The sequence below is a fragment of the Anthonomus grandis genome, chromosome 11 (genome assembly GCF_022605725.1).
Source record: "Anthonomus grandis grandis chromosome 11, icAntGran1.3, whole genome shotgun sequence".
Taxonomy (NCBI): Eukaryota; Metazoa; Arthropoda; class Insecta; order Coleoptera; family Curculionidae; genus Anthonomus; species Anthonomus grandis.
The window spans coordinates 21952335-21971074 of NC_065556.1; positions in this window are offsets into that span (position 1 = coordinate 21952335).

Sequence of the window (18740 nt, forward strand, 5' to 3'; positions counted from 1 at the left end):
TTTTGACAATAAAGCATTTTATTATTATTATATGCTTCACATTCTTAATTTATATTAATTTTTATTATATATTGTTTAACTGAAATCTAAACCTTAATTATTCTAAGCTGTTAATTCATTTTTTACTCATACTATATAAGTAAGTTCATTTACCTATATATTTACCAGATAACATATGTATATCATTATAAAGATTTGGATGGTAACGTCAAATACATTTACGAATTCTCGATTTTGATTCTCCAGTTTAGTCTCTCCTAGTTTCTCATTGTGCACTTGTTGTGCTTACATAATGGGAAATTAAACTAGCGTTTTATAAAAATTAATAGTTTCGCTTTTAAATAAATTAATTAATTAAAAAATATAATTTTAATTACTATTTATTAATTCGTAATTAAAACACAAAAATGAAAAGTCAAAATTAAAATAATTAAACGTTGTAAAATATATATCTACTAAAATAAAAGGAAATATAATTAAGTTCTACTAGTGCATTGTTTTTTTTTTCGAAAAAATTGACAATGAACATATTTAAAAATAAATGCGCCAAGAAGAAAAATATAAATAAGTTAAAAAATATGTCGACTAAAATGAAAATTAAAAAAAAAATTTAAAAATGTAGTCTAATTAATAACTAGAAAGGATCAAGTGGAGAACCGTGGAAAATCAGAAACCCTAAACTGCAACTCCTGTTCCAATCCATCGAGATACACGTCGTTAGTTATAGTCCGTGGCATGATTTAAGAGGGCTTTTAATGGCCCAATAAATAGTGGCATTTCAATACACGACAGCGATCACCAGCCATTTTGCTATACATTAACGGTTAGGTGGTCCGCCATTTAAGTCAGTCTTTAGATTTTGCGGGAATCGCCGGTATGCGGAGGGTTAGACCGATATGTCTGCGTAACTTTATGGAGAAACGGGATGACAATTGCGAAGATAGGTGCATGGCACCGCATAAATTTAAGACCGGTCCGCGCGTGGGTCTGCCTATTATTTGCACGGTAATTCTCAAATTAGGACTTAAGTTCCATGTAAGTAAATGAGAATTTTAAAACGGCTTGTAGATATGGTTAGATTAAGTTAATGAATAAATCTAGCCAAAGGATTCATGAGAATTATCTAATTTAAAACACTGTAAAATCTCCCCTTCTCTGCGAACATATAATTTACGTAGATACCTAACACATTGTTAGCCTATTATCCATAAAAAGTTACATGACTAAAATCCTGATGGAACAAGTATGGGCAAAAGCCACTTAAAGGAAGGACAAAAATTCCTTTATGTTCATTAAATATGACGGAAAACATGCGCCACCTGTTAATAAAAGAGGACAAATGAATATTCTTCCATGCACTTTCCTGCGGTATCATTCCATCGAAAAAAAAAACCGATCCCTCTCTCACCTGCAATTACTATTATTTATTAAATTGATCACAGACCCAGAACGGAACGGACAATATAAAATTTATAATGACAAGCGAAATAAATGTACGTCATAATCATTAATTAGAATGCAGATTTAACCCGGCTATGTTTATTTCTTATCGCGATCTGTTTTGCAGGAAAATAAGTTATTTATGGTCGGGGAGTTACCTGTTTTGACTTGTACAATTCAATGCGGACTTATAATATTATAAATCACAGAAAGCATTATCGTGATTGGGCCTGCCCAGCAATCACTCACAAATGTTGCGGATATTATAAAAGGCGTCAGGGGGTTTTGTTTTAATCCTTTTTATAGTATAACATCTCATAAAAGGCACCAGTTTAATGAGTAAGTGAAGTGAATATTATTAAGTAAAATAATTAATTAAATTTAACCTTGAAGCTTTGTGAGGATGAACTAATATTAGTCGAAACATCGGCAGTATTAGGGGTTAAGATCAAAGCTTTATTAGACTCTAAAACTGCTTAAAAACTCAAATCTATTAATGTCAAAATGCACGAATATCCCTTAAATTAATAAGAAATCGTTCATCATATCCATTAAAATTATGCACTATTTCTTAGGAAAATAAATATTTAGTTTACATAATCATAATACGTTTAAGTTATGCACAAATAATTAGGCGAAAATCGAGAATAAAATTAAAACGAAAAATTTAAATATTGATATAATATATATATTTTATTAATACATTATTTTTTACAGATGCATAGGTTTTATCGGGTAATAAAATACTTAAAGAAAGTTTCGTTCTGAAAATTTTTAAATATTGACATAATCTTAAAAATAATTATTACAAAAATTTAAACTAGAATAAATTAAAGAATTCCTTGTTAATGTTGTTATAGTCAAATTGAGTACAGAATACCTTGAAGATTAATTTTATTTAAAATCTGATACACTTTATTTCTATATCATATTAAGGACGTTATACTATATTAATACTTTATCTATGTTTGATGCAGATCACCCTTTGATGTGCTAATCCACAAGACAGATCAGAAATAAAATTATATAAAATTTTCTAGAGATAAAGAATTTTTTATATTTTCTGAAAATGCTTTTTTAAACGGTGATTAACAAAAACAATAAAGCTCCAAAAACAGAACCTTGAGGCAAACCATAGGTTGAATTTCTAAAATATAATTTTGTCATACCACTACCTGTGATCTATCAGGGAGATAAAATACAACCCATATTAAGGAGGCAACATCACGAAATTCATAAAGCTCCACTTTGCGAAAAAGAATTTCGTGATCAGCATTATCGAAGGTCTTAGTGAAATCGCAAAATACGGCCGCTGCTGCACTACCCTATAATGAAGCAATTGTATCTTTGGTAGTTAGATCGTTTTAACAACAAAATTGTGATATTGATAAGACCAAGTTTTTAGAAATTCTTGATCAAGAAGAAATTGATCTATAGTTTAAGGGAAATTCAATATCACCGTTCTTAAAAAGTGGTAAAACCTTGATCAATTTAAGAATAGTACGTAACATACCCTCCAGCTTAACTTACATTTCATAAATACCCTAAGTATTTAACCACATCCAAAAGAGAAGTATTTTTTCCTTGCATTGTTAGAAGTAGAACTTAAATAAGATAAATTACAAAAAAAATTAATATTGATTGATCATATCCATTTAAGTTATGCGTGGCTTTATATCGTTTCTATTGGTTCATTATAAATAAAATATTTAATAATAATAAAAATTGTAATAAAAAAACCTTTATTGTTTTAATAACGGACACTGTTATGGAAAAGAATAAATGATATAAAAGCATAAATTATTACAAACAATAGAAACAATATAATAAAAATAAAATATAATGGAAAATAATAAACAGTAATTCCTTCCTAAACGCTTTGTTATGTTTACCTTGAATTTTGTAAATTAAAGGGTTAAAAAATTTTAAACTAAAATAATAGGAAGAATTCTTTGTCAATGTTGAGATGACGTAGATCTTCTTTTAATGTATTGTTACACTAGACAGTGGTATCATCAGCTAATATAAAAAGTTTTTTGGAGATCTTCTAATATAAAAGGTCATTAACAAAAATTAAAACTATAAGGTGTAAGTAACAATTTTCTGTATATTTTTATTTTAAATTTAAAAAATAAATATTTCAAACAATTTATTTTTAGTTGTAAGTAGACTCATATTGCTATATCTTTAACCAAACTATAATTTAAATATGAATTCAAATAGTTGACAAATATTAATTCAGCATTTTAAATTTTAGTTTAACATTTAATTTTTTTTTATCGCAAAATATTAAATTAATGCACATTTTTTAATATTTATTTAATTAAAAGCTTTGTTAAATTAACACTGATGAACTGGAAGGCGTGAACGATATTTTTTTATCTAATAGAATGCGAAAACTCTAGTTTTTACGTATTCATATTTTTATAATATCTAATTTTCCTTTATATTTTTCCTAAAAGTAATTTTTTTAACTTACACTAAGTATTAAAAAAAATTTCACTTCCTTTGGATATTACATAACCCACTTTTATTAAATAGTATACATTTAAATATATATAAAGAACTATTTATCTAGGCTTAAAAGGGCAAAGAATAAATATATATTTGATAAAAAAAATTTACACTCTACTTATAATTTGACTCAAAATAATTGATTTTTTTTTAATTAATATGTTTTACAGTAACGCCCCAAAAATGCTCAAACTGAACGTTTAAAATCAACTCTTAAGCCGTCCTGTTTCAACCCACACCTCCGAACTAATGATACAATACTCATATAAAAAAATATCCTTCACTGTTATCGCGATACCGTAACAACATACTAAATCATTCCTTTTGTTTCTGACAGTTGGTACGGTGGCACCATAACTCATTGCGACACGATTATGAATAGAAGGACCAGCGTGGATCTTCTTGAAGACGAAGAAGTGACGCGATCGTTACCATGACAATGACGGCCATTTTTAAGGCAGGTGTCACATATGCATCCACGTATGTGTGACCAAGAAAATCTTAATTTATTGGGATGTACAGAGTCGGGTTTTAGGACTTAAAATAATATTAAGAAAGTTGAAGTATAATTTTTCTGTTACTGGCCATATTAAGGACACATTCTTCAGGTAATCTCAAAAATCTTAACCAAAACACTAAACTACTTTGGGCTAAGAGATATCTGTCCCAAAATAATAATGTTAAACTTAATATTTTATACATAAATCATGCATAACTTAAGTGGACCCGAAAAGCTATTAGCAAAGTTATTAAAGTTGTACATAATCCCGCTTGCACTTATCGTTCATATAACCTAATACATTTTTGTGTAATACGTAATAAGACATTTATTTTTCCAGAGAATAACAGCATGATCCAGAAGCCCGTGCATGCCAGAAGTTTGAATAAAAGGTCCCTCCGTAATATATTTATATTAGATATAGCAGTCAAATAACTCGAAAATTATGAGTGTTGTTCAAAAGGCGGGCGAAGCGAAGGGTAGAGTAGAGATGGCTGCCAAATTTACACCCCAAAAATATATAAATTATCGAGGCAGAAAAGATATCAGCGAAATTTAGTGCTTCTTAGTGCTTAGTTTTTTTCAGAAGAGCATAAATTTTCGGAAAATGGACGGGTTAATGGCTTTCAATATTTGCTTGTTAAGCGGAATTGGGTTCATGATGAAATATTGAAATAGTTGAGAATATTTTCGTTTATCGCACAAATAATATTGGGGCACTTAAATTTTTTTGACCATTTTTTGATTATGTGAAACAGTTTATTAATAAGGATCCCTAATGCATTCATACGTCATCGTTTTTTAATTAATATTTGTATTAGTTAAATATAGAAATATTTGTGTCCAACAAATTTAGCTCTCTTGTGCTGTTTTTTAAATTAAACTATGCATAACTTAAATGGGCATGATATGTCAATGTTTAATAATTTAGCAAATATTTGTGCCAAGTATGTTAGTAACGTATGAAAACTAATTAGTTACTAAGTAAATCATGCGTAATTTTTGAGTACATGTCCCAATATTATGGTTTAATGAATATAAAATACGTTTCATTTTATGGATAAGTTAATCTCGCATCTTTTTTTCTGATTTCCCACTGGTAGAATAGAAACAATAAGTGCCACAGATTAATGTCCTCTTTTTAAACGTAAAAACTCATATTAATTTACGGTAAGTTGACCATTTTCTAAATGTTGAAATAATATATTCAGGAGGTTTATGAAGTTGTTTTGAACCTCTAATTAATAATAAAATAAAGTGGTAAATTATGGTTTTTAGGATTTTGATTCTTATAAAGAATATTTATAATAATCTTCCATCAAACTCCTCAAACTCTTAAAACTAAATTAGGTTTAATAATTAATTTTTTTAATTTGTTCATCATTGGAATGTAAATGTGGAATATTAAGAATGTAAAATAGTTAAACTAAGAATATCAATTTTTATTTTTTTTTAATAAAAAAAATAAAAATAAAAGTTGAGTAAAATTAAAAAAAGCATATTAACGCAAAAGAAAATTTACTTTCTCTATTATAAAATTTAAAAAATTGTAAAATTTAAATATTGTTAACAAATTTTCGCTAAAATTAAAATATTTTAATGTTATAATAATAAATACTTTTTAAGTTAAACCCTTTTGAACACCAACAAAGAGTTTTTCGTATCCATTTAAGTTTTGCAAGGCTTTAATATTAGTATGTGGGATTGTTATATGGTGCATATTTGTCATAAACCTATTTTGGATATTTTACCTTTAAATTGGTTTAATTAATTTATTTAGGTTAACTGAATTATAAGTAAAAAAAAAAAAAAGTAATTTCTGTAAGAAGAAAAATTTCGTAATTAAGAATTTCATAAATTAAGGAACAAATCGAAAGAATTAATTTCTATAAAATTTTTTTATAGAAAATAACTAAAAGACTTATAGAGAGAGAAATGTTTTAATTAAAAGTTGTGTGAAGTATCAGAGGTTATATTTTTGTGAAAAAAAAAGATATTTTTCTATAAAAGACGTCAAGATATTTGCAAAAAACAGTGATAAAATTATAAACAATAATAATAGTAATAACATTCTTTATTTAGCATAAAAAAGATACATATAAAATTCAAAATATTTTAAAAAAATCTATGAAAATGACTTTTACACATCCAGTAGGTTGTACATAAGTCTTAAAATTCACTATCAAGATAAATATTTTAAAATCTTAGTTTTGATAAACAAAAACAGTGATTAATTAATATATATTTTCGAAACTACTAACTGTTAATTTCGAACAATTTTGTAAAAACGGCTACCATTTAAGTTAATAAAGGTTCTCTTTAAATAAATTTCAATAATGTAAAGTAACTCTCTTATTGCGCAACTTTTATATATGTGATTTTTGGTATATTAAAAACACCGTGTATAATGCTAGAAAAAAATTATTGCTCAGTTTATTATTGTACTAATATTACAAAGCATTTATATATTAATTAATTTTAAAAAACACTTGTAAGATAAATATTTTAAAATCTTACTGATAAATAAGAGAACCGATGAGTTTTGAGTCACTATTGAGATTTTAAAATATCAATATAAAACTTAGGGAAAAAAATTGTTTTTACCTCTGAAAATTTAATATTTTTGAAAAAAAATTTGTTTTTTTTAATTTTTTTTCAAATTGATAAAAAAATAATACTTTTTTTTAATTTGACCTTGACGGTCATTTAAAATCTTGATGTCAAGATGAATTAATGTAAATTTTTTAGGCAAATAAAGAAAATGTTTTAATAATATCGTTTATTTAGCATAATAGCTACATACAAAAAACTGGCATCAAAAAAGTTTATAAAATATATACAAACTACAAAATACTTAAGGCTGCAAGGGGAAAAAAAATACAAAAACCGTGAGAAGCACGAAAAACTAAACATTAAAAAGTGGTAAAAACTAACGTAGATTAGACATGGTAAAGATAAAAAAGTTTAAAATTGTTAATATAATTCCGAGATTAAAATTACAATTAATTGCTAATATAAAATGGTAAAGTTAAAATTGTAAATATAAAATTGTGAACTTAAATTAAAATGTAAAATTTTAGATATACAATGGCTACAAAATTACACTGACGAACTAAACATTTTGTTAGTTTAAGACAATAGAATAAATCTGGCTCTGCATAACAAAACTCTTAAAATCAATTCAATCAATAAAAAAAAAAATGTTTCACTGATTTTTTCATATTTAAATTATGAAAAATCACTGCGAGATAAATATTTTACAGGTTTGGTAAGAAATTAGCAAAAGAAAATAGAATCATGTACCGATTTCATATTGATTGATCTTTAAATATCAGTATTGAGATAATTCTTTTAATAAATAATCAATACAGAAAATGCTAATGTACGTTTTTTTTTCTATTTTTATTAAATCTCAAAGTGAAAAATCATGTTTTTCCGAATCCTCGTCAATATCCAATAAAAAACCGTGAAGTCCTAAAAAATCACTGTTAAGATGAATGAAGATGAAATATTTGTTGCTGCATTTACACGTTAATAAAACTTACATAAGGGTTTTATAATTTAAGTCATTATGAGCAAAACTATTTGGTCAATACTTTATAGTATGGAGAATTATTTTTGTTGGGTTTGGATTGCAATAAGCGGCAGTATCTCTCTCGTTTTGTTCGTTGAAAGTACCACCATCATTTCGGGTACCGCAAAAACCTTAATTCATTCATAAAAACTCAAATTCATGAGAACTATAAAGTGCACGAAGATCCAGCAACTAGATCCTCACGGGTAAGTCGTTAAGGCCCCTTTGTTTCGCCGCTCAATGGTGAATAATATCAAAATTTCTCTTTTTATACAGTCCACAATTTTATCTCATTTATTAGTCGATTATTCGCCATTTTTTATCCTTCTATTGCCGGATATCTCTCTAATCTTCATTCATTCCTTTTAGCTTAAAACTTAATTATAATTCGTTAAAATACATTTTAGTACACGTGAAAGGCTCCTCGCCTCGGGGCTATCTATAAACAATTTGTATAGAACCAAAAAATAGATGCGAAAATAACTAGGTTACACCTCGCTTCGAGGCTATTGTTAAATTCCCCAAATACCAATAGTCGTTTTACTGCAATAAGAGTAATTATTTCAATTGACTGGGATTAGTGTAAAAATAAACGCGTAGGTATTTGCAAATACCCGTTATCGTAGTCGGAAACTTTGGTTGACCTCTCGTTCTGTTTATTTATTTATTTAATATTTTCATTTAATTTGGTGACATTTAAATTGTAAAATGGCTCAAGTCGCGAAATTGGTAAAACAATATACAATAACTCGAAATATCGCGAGAATTAAAAGATAAGTTATTAGAAGTGATTGCAGGTTTTACTGAAGATGTGAATTTTGATGAATATCAACAAACTTATGGAAACTTTGATTCTTATGTGGCAGAAGTTCGTTCGTGTTTTCTTGAATTATTTGATGAAATTAAACCAGGATTAAAATCGGAAACTGCAAATAATATGTCAGGTAAATTACCAAAAATTACTTTACCAACTTTTGACGGAAATCGGAAAGTCTGGCCAGCCTTTAGAGATCTTTTTGACTCTTTAGTTCATAATAACAATTCTTTACAAAATATTGAAAAATTTCAATACTTGCGTTTATCTCTTACTGGAGAACCCTTGAGCTTAGTGAAATCAATACCCTTAGAAGCTACTAATTACCCTATAGCATATGATGCTCTTAAAAAACGTTTTCAAAATCGTCGTTTGTTAGCAACATCTTATTATACGGCTTTAATTAAATTGCCAAAGGTAACTATAAAAAATGTCGATTTACTTAGATTTATTTTAGATAGTTTTGCTGAAAATATGCTGAATGCTTTAAATGAGCTTGGATTTCCTACAAACCAATGATATACTACAAAAAATTGACTCTTATCTTATTAAACGTTTTGAAATTTAATATAACGTAATAGATATTAATAATGATATACCTACCTACAAAGAACTTTTTGATTTTTTAGAAAAACAATGCTCTGCTCTTGATACAGTTTCGTTTACACATCCAGAAAAAAAGCGTACAAGTTTTAATAATAATACTGTTAACTTAGCAACTCAAAAGAAATTTAATAAACATGGAAAAATGTATGTTTTTTGTCAAGCTAATCATAATATTTTTAAATGTGAATTTTTCAAAAACAAGAGCCCAAAGGAAAGGTATGATTTAGTTAAACAAAAGAAGTTTTGTCTTAATTGTTTGGGTACTTTTCATAAATCTTCCGAATGTAGGTCACATGGAAGGTGTAGTACCTATTTGTCAATACCCCCACCATACATTTTTCTAGTGAAAACTGTCAAAATGTTATCGTTGTTTTCGGGCAAATCCAAAGGCAATTCAGCCAATTATGGGTAATCTTCCTTATTAGTGTGGACATGGCTGGTAGTTTTCCTATAACTATTTCCAGGACCCGAGATGCCAAAGTCCTAAAGGCTTATTTTTGTATGTTTTACTACTAAAGTTGTTCATTTAGAACCTGTTTCTGACCTTAGCAGTGATGCTTTTTTGGCAGCTTTAAAACATTTTGTGGCAAGACGAGGTCAAGTCTCACATTTATTTAGTGATTGTGGTATCAATTTTGTTGGTGCTCACAAACAAATATTATCTTATTTTGAATTAGCTGCTCAACAGGAGCACATTAAATGGACTTTTAACCCTCCTTCATCTCCTCATTTTGGAGGATTGTGGGAAACAGGAGTCAAGTCAGTAAAGGGACATTTTATTAGAATTGTGGGAGGGCAAATATTAACATATGAAGAATTCTATACTGAATTCTATATCAGTTTAGATCCAAATGACTTAACTGTGTTAACTCCCAGGCATTTCTTAACGCTGTGTTCATTATCTTCTATTCCGGAGCCAGTTGTCACCACTTTAAAAGTTACTAGACTCGAGATGGCAATTGTTGCACCAAGACTTTTGAAATCGGTGGCATACCGAGTATCTACATTCCTTGGAACAACGACAAAAGTGGTATAAGGAAACTAATTTTCAAGAGGGGATGTTAGTGGTAATTAAAAATAAACTTTTTCCTCCTCTAAAATGGCTTATTGGGCGTATTATTACACTCCATCCTGGTGCAGATGGTGTAAATAGAGTGGCTACGGTGCGTACAGCCAATGGGGTATATAAGCGACCATTGGTAAAATTAGGCTCCTTACCAAACCAGTAGTTCTCTTAGTGTTAAAAATATTTTTAATAGTCATTAGTTTTCTTTCTTTTTGAATCAATTTTTTTCTTTTTTTTGCATAGTAAAATACTTTGCATTTTAGTGGGCGGTTATAGTCAATACTTTATTGTATGGAAAATTATTTTTGTTGGGATTGATATCAGTAAAATTAGAAGGAATGAATAAAGTAACTTTAATTTATCATTGCACCCGGTATCTTTGCGCGTTAGTTAAAAAAGATGGCCTATGCGACATGCGCTATGCGCGAAGAATTTTGGATTGAAATAAGCGGCAGTATCTCTCTCGTTTTGTTTGTTAAAAGTACTACCATCTTTTCGGGTACCGCAAAAACCTTAACTCTACAAACTCAAAATTAGTGTAAACAGAGGCACCTCAAATTTATGAGAACTATAAAGTGCACAAAGATCCAGCAACTAGATCCTAGCCGCTCAATAGTGAATAATATCAAAATTTCTCTCTTTATACAATCCACAGTTTTATCTCATTTATTAGTCGATTATTCATCACTATTTATTTGCTGAAGTAATCACTGTCTTTTACAAAGATGTACGCCCTAAAAATCGTTATTCTTAAATTATATTTATTACCCTTTACAAACCATCCCTCTCCGACGAGACAAAGAAAGAAACCATACTAAACCGAGTTCACTGATTTCGATTAGGAAACTCCCTGTTCTGCCATTAGCATGAACTGGAAATAAATATTTACCCTTAACAGTTTCTAATTTCGAAGAAGAACATAAATTACGTCGGCCTTATCATCAGAAAATTCTACCGTGTCGGCTGGAAGATGGACTGCCTGACGGAGGTTACGAAAAGAAAAAGAACCGAAATTTATACCAGACTTTCTGTTTAATGTATAAAAATCGTAAAAAAAATTACCGTTTTATCCACTTTTTGGCAAACAAGTTCAGGTGAAACCCCATTATTATAAAATATGATATGATTATTATAATAATATATTTTGGGGAAACTGTTATCGCCCCCCCTAATATTTTTTCTTTAAACCATAAAGCGGCATTTTTAGATACCGCTAGCCAAGAGTTGCTCAAATATATCGAGACAATATATCTCCTATGTCCCCATAAATTCCCCTGTACACATTGACTCCTTATTCATTGAACAACAGTTTTATGGCCTCGGTGTAAATGATGGGCCCCTCTATCTGCAAGCCAGCGGCCTTCATCTGGCATGAATGTCTTGGATTCGCGTCTAAAAGGACCTTAAATCATTCGGGTAATGGCGCTATGAATCTTGACGTCCGCACTGATCAAATTAAATCTCCGTCTTGGATGCTATTTACTTCGGACCGGCTACGTTTGACCGATTGAGGATATAAAACTCGTTCAAGAGTGAACTTATTAAATTTATTTTATTATATTATTTCTAAGGAAAATATTATAAAACGTCTTCTAAAATGGTGAGGAGAATCAGAGAACCTGTATTGTCGATATTATTACAAGAGTTATTTCTAAATCAAATAGGTTTCTTTAACGCAGCAGGAAGCTTTTCGAGTTAACTTGGAAAAACTTGACCTTCTATCCTCCTATCATCTGCAAATTGAGAAAACATACTTGTATTATGTTCAGGTAGACGTAAACGAGAACCCTTAGTCAATTTGATAAAATGCTGCAGGGAACTTATCGTATCCGATCGGAAAAACTCGATTTAGCGTAATACATGACGGTTTAAAGAAACGGCAATAAATGGCCTAATAAAAAAATGCACCTAGATAACTATTTGTTATTAAAAATGACTTCAAGTGCCTGGAAAAGATCAAGAAACTGGAAAAACCTAAAAAACATCTTTAACTGCCGGGAAAAAATTCATTAGGATAATTGGTCACCTAGATCACCAGACCTTAATCCTATAGATAATTGTCTTTAAGGGCAGTTTAAATCGCAGTTATATTCCAGTAAAGTAAATACAAGAGAATTAATACTAGATTTAATAACAGACGCAGCATAAACTCGTCCGAATATTATATTAAGCACTTAGAAATAAATGGTGGACTTTTTAAAAAGTATAAAAGCTAGTTTGCGTTCTATTAAATATAGTAGTAGAATAATCATTTTGTTGACAATTTTAACACATATTAATTATTCATTTTATTTATTTATCTTAAAATTTTGCTAAAATTAAATGCATCGTATTTTTTTTAAATCCAAATATCTCGAAAACAATTGCTGATATCCACTTTACATAGGTACAACTTTTTGACGTAAAAATTACAAAAAAAATATTTGCTGTATTTTAAAATGTGCCAAAAAGTTGTAGTCGTTCACAATAGTTAAAAAGAGATGTGAAGGTTGCGCCTACTACAAATAAGAGCCATACTAAGATTAAATTCAAATTCGTTGTACCAAAGAACCTTTGAATACCAATTTTTATTGCATTATTCACATTATTATAAATTTTATTTAAAAAAATAGAAAAAATAAGAAACGCCCTGTATTTCTGAAACAAAGGCATTTCAGACCAATATTTGTATAGACTTTTATGGTAGTTTTTAGGACCTAAATATGTGTCTTATGTTTCATCTGAAATATTCCAAAATCATTCTAAAAAAACTGACAGAAAATGCTCATTAAAATTATTTTCACGTCAGCTAATTAAAGCTTTTGATATATTTTGGCAAAAATAGATATTCAACTTGACACACTATTAGTAAGATGTTAAATGCCTGGAATAAATAAAATATTTTTTAGACTAACAAAAATCAAAATTTCACACAAGACAGTTTTATTTTTCTCAAACTTCTTGTAAATTTTATCGCTATTTTCTTTTTGTGTTTTCAATATTCGACAAGTATTTTTTTCTTAGTAGATAATTTAATAATGAATTTTGCCAGTTAATAAATAATATGCTACTTTTTGAATATTTTAAAACACTGATACCTAAAAATAAATTAACGATTCAAAACATTATTTTTCAGAATAACATTTTTAATCAGCCCTCACTTTTGAAACTAAGAACCACCAATTATTGTCGATTTAAGGGCATTATTTCTAGTTTTTTTTTCGAAGTTTTATTAAAATGTTGTTAGTTTTCTCGATTTTCTTATTTAATAGTCTTTTTTGTTCTTCTACCTTACTATTTTTGTCTGTCCTTTATATATAAAATATTTTTTTTAATTTTGCAAATTTTAAGACTTTTTCTAATGCAGTGATCTTTTTATTAAAATAGAAGCATCTAAAATTAGCATAAAATGATACTTAAGAACCTAAAACAGAAATAGTATAAGTCAAAATCGATAATACTTTAAAAAATTGTTTTAAAGGAAAATTTATCGGAAGTTTTTGTGCACATATTGCAAAATCATTATAAAAATGGACCATAAAATATTCGTCAAAAGTGGATACTTATATGTCAGGTGAGTTAGGTTCTGGTGGTCAATTGGCGAAAGTAGAGATTCAACTTGAAATGCTTTTAGTAAGGTTTTCCTGAAATAAATAAAATATTTATTAAATAAACTAAGAACTATAGAAACTTCAATAAATTAATATTCAAAATTTGTTTTTTTTTTCTGAAATTGCTTAATGAGTTTATTACTATTATTTTTTCTGTCTTTTCTTTATTATAAATATTCATTTTTAATCATACAAATAATTATTGAATTTTTGCATCAGTTTAAGTAAAAAAGGAGCATTTTTGTATATTTTAAAACCTTGTCATATAAAAATATATCAATAATTATTAAAGTTAATACAGAATTGTCTTAATAAAATGACAAAAGGTATGAATTAAAAGCCAGGCAAGCCTCGCCCTGTGAAAACATTTTTCATAAAATATCTATATAATTATATTACAAATGCTATTATTTATATTCCAAGAAAATTAAATATGGAAAAATGTATAGAACGTCCGAATTTTCCTTGATTTAACTAATGCATCTGACTGTGTGCAAATTCCATAGCTCTTTAAACTCGTATTATAAAAAATCTTGAGCAGCCTAATTTATACAAACTATACTTTTTAATTTGATGGTCTGCTACGCCGTAAATACTTCTAAAGGGTGTCCCAATAGGAACGCACGTTTTGAATTGCGCAGGATTCTTTTTTTATCGCAGTATGTCAAAAAAAAACTAAAAAGAATAATGTAAACAATTTGCGATTAGAAGCCATGGAACGATATACGGTCGAACAACGAATTATTAATGTTAAAACACACTACAAATATGGAGAATGTTTTGCGGAAACAGTTCGTAAATTGCGGGGCATTTTTGGTCGACACGATGCACCAAATCACACGACCGTCCAAAGACTAATTGATAAATTTGAACAAAATGGTTCTGTCGTGGATGTAAAAACACCAGTGCGTCACCGTACTAGCCGTTCTGTTGAAAATATTGCCGCAGTGCGTGAAAGTGTTGGCGAGAATCCGGGAACATCTATCCGTCATCGTGCACAGCAGTTGCACATTTTGAAGAGCACTATCCACCGAATTCTAACAAAAGATCTTCATTTACATGCCTATAAGATTCAATTGACCCAAGAATTAAAGCCAGTGGACCATACGACGCGCCGCACATTTTCTTCTTGGGTATTGCAAAAACAACAAATGGATGTCGATTTTTCGAAAAAAATTTTGTTTACCGATGAGGCACACTTTCACCTTAATGGCTTTGTTAATAAACAAAATTGCCGAATTTGGGGCGAAAAAATCCTAGAGTCATTCATGAGAAGAAAATGCATCCACTAAGAGTCACTGTTTGGTACGGACTTTGGACAGGTGGAGTAATTGGACCGTACTTCTTAGAGGACGAGGCTGAAAATGCAGTTACCGTGAACAGCGAACGCTATCGTAATATGCTCACTGAGTTTTTATGGCCTCAATTGGATGGTATGGATACGGGCGGTATGTGGTACCAACAGGATGGTGCGACATGTCACACTCCACGTGAAGCAATTCAATTGTTGCAAAGAAAGTTTCCCGGTCGTGTCATTTCACGGAATGGGGACCAGAACTGGCCCGCAAGATCATGCGATTTAACGCCTTGTGACTTTTTTCTTTGGGGTTTTTTAAAATCCCTCGTATACGCTAATAACCCAACAACAATTCCACAGTTGAAAAACGAAATTAGACGTATTATTAGCGAAATTGGGCCGCAATTATGTGAAAATGTAATTGAAAATTTCTCAAAACGAATAAGAGTCTGTCACGAAAGTCGAGGCGGCCATTTGCCAGATATTATTTTTCACGTTTAATTGCAGTGTATTAGCTTTACATTAAAATATAAATAACACTCAGTTTAAAATAAATTATGACTTTTATTTACCAATTAAAACGTACGCTCTTATTGGGGCACCCTTTATAATATCAAAAAAAAACTCGAAATATCCCTTAAAAAAGATGCAATTATCCAATTATCGGTCACTATCAAAAGAACTTTTTTACAGCCTCTTTATCTATCCAGGCATATAGCAAAGCTTTAAAACTTCTATAAATTATTTAATTTAATCACCTAAGATAGTCCGACATTTTTTATTTAAATCAAATTAGAATTTTCATATAATTTTTTTCACAACCAAAATATTAGAAAAACACTTTTTTTTTAAAGCTTAACTTTAGATGGTCACATAATATTGTCTAAAGTAGTGCAGTAAAAATAGTATATAATAACTATTTTGTATCTAATTTTGCAAAAAAAAACATTTTGGATTTCTAGTTTCTAAGTTTTATTTAAAAGGGTAATAAGATTAATCCTTAGAATTAATGGATATATTTCTTTAAGGGTAATGTTCATAGTTCTAAAATAGTCTACAGTAAAACAACGACTATATTTTCTTATTATGACTTTTATTTATAAACTTAAAAAAGGTCTAATGCCAAACTATTTTATTGAATTTTAACCATTAAGAACTAATATACTTAAATATTCTATAAGAAACAGAAATTTGAATACCATTGAATAGAACAAGATACAGCTTTACTACGATGTCAATGTTTTACATGGGTCTTAATGAATTTAATAAAGTACCTGATAATTTAACTAATGCTAAAACTGTGAATACGTTTAAAGAACTTTCAAAAAAATATTTTTATTGTCTACGTATTTTTTTAACTGTATTTTTTAAACAAAGTGATCAGTATTGCATTTTAAGCTAAGATTTAACATTACCGAAAAATAATCGGTGACAGCCATCCAAAAATAAATGGTTTTCATTTCAAGTTAGGATTTCAGCTAAATGAATATCTTTAACCTGGCATAAAATTCATGTTAAAGTTGTCTGTCATTTTAGGAGTATTGCTGTTCAAAAGGTGGATTCTAATTCTGATTTAACAAGAACAATAATACCGTCATTTTTGTTGTACTTGGCCTCATTGTGAAAAGTTACCTAACCCTAATATGTTATAATTGTCCGTAGACAAACAAAAGTCAGTAAATTCCAAATTAAAATTTTCTAATAAAAGAATTTAATTTTTTCTTAGCACTTCTCATGTTAAGATCTATTAAATTAAAAAGATTTACAATAAAACACTAATTTTTTTAATAAAATTTTTATGCTTTTTACTCATTTTTGTACCCATTAAGCAAATTTCATCGTTTTAATAAAACCGCCGTCTATATTCTTCATGTGTTGCTAAACCCATCAACGGGATGGAAGGCTGTCAGAAGCGTGCGGGCATCAAACAAACAATCTGTCCGTCTTAATTTCGCCGGAGCTTTCGTTTCGTCTAAATATGCATGAGAAGCTTTCCGAACGAATTTACTTCTCGGATTAGGTTATCGGCTCTTGATCGTTTTAATGCGAATATCGAGTTTAAATTATATTACCTTATCGCTATAAGTTAAGTCGAGACACTGCGGATTTTTGGCTGACTTGTTGGGTGCCTAAGTTTTTCTCGTATAATCGGATTTTGATGTGAATTTTTAGGCCGATAACCCAGAAAACGAACGAGGCTTTAAAATGCACGAAAAAAAAAACCATCACACGGCGATCATTATTTTGCAAATGGATTCGGGGGGTTATAAAAAGTAAATTAAAAAAGACGGGGCACGGCTGCGCTCGGTAAAAACTTAACACTTACATAATTCTTCGGATATTATCTTATATTTAGACGGGCTTCCTTTACAATAGAGATTTATAAGACGGCGTTAATGAAAGTTAGGTATTAAAAAGACGCCTCGTGTCAGCGCCACGGCGGCGGTTAAATATTAAACGCCGGGTAATGGGAGCGGTAAAAGACTGATAAGTGCGGTTTTACGGCCCCTGTGTTGTTAGCTTTTCAGGTAGATATATTTTACAGGTGTCAGAGACGAGAAAACTATAACCACATTTTAGTTAATAAGCACGAGGAAGGTACTAAGCCTCCAAATAAATAAATATATTTTAGATCAACTTAAAACCATTAAATTTTAAGGGTGACATGCCGTAGAGTTTTACACTAACATTAACTTTTCACACAGTTTTAGATAAATTACCCCATCTCTATAATTACTCCTTGACGATCGTAATAAAATAATTTTTTTCGTATATAAGGATCATAACTTAATAAGAAAAGTATAGTTTCAAGTTGATCCTAGATATTATTTAAGTGTGACATAGTATTTATCACAGCAGTAATTTTTAAGGTGGACTGTGAAGCCTTAAGCAAATTAAAAGTTCAATGATAAGTTACGTTTTTATAACAGGAAAACCAATAAACAAATCCTCAGAAGATCTAAAGCCCTTTTCATCCTAATATAATTTGTTACAACGTACATAAATGGCAAACTCAAAATTAAAAATGAGTCAATTAACTAAACAAACCTCCAGAAACCCGATACAAAGACACTCGACTGATGAATGTCATTGCCGCGAAGGGACGGACTCGGGAGAAACAAATAACTTTGGCGACTTAATGGGAAGTAATGAATACATTCTACAACATTATGGTTGGGATTATATGCCGACTATCAAGTTTGGGAACGGCGCGTATCAATCTCGCTTGGCGGTCTAATCCCTCGAGTCGGGTATGACGGGACGGGGACAAGGGAACGATGATTATTTCGCTAAGTGTCTTGATAATAAATTTTTTAAACTTTTTGTATATGACAGGCTT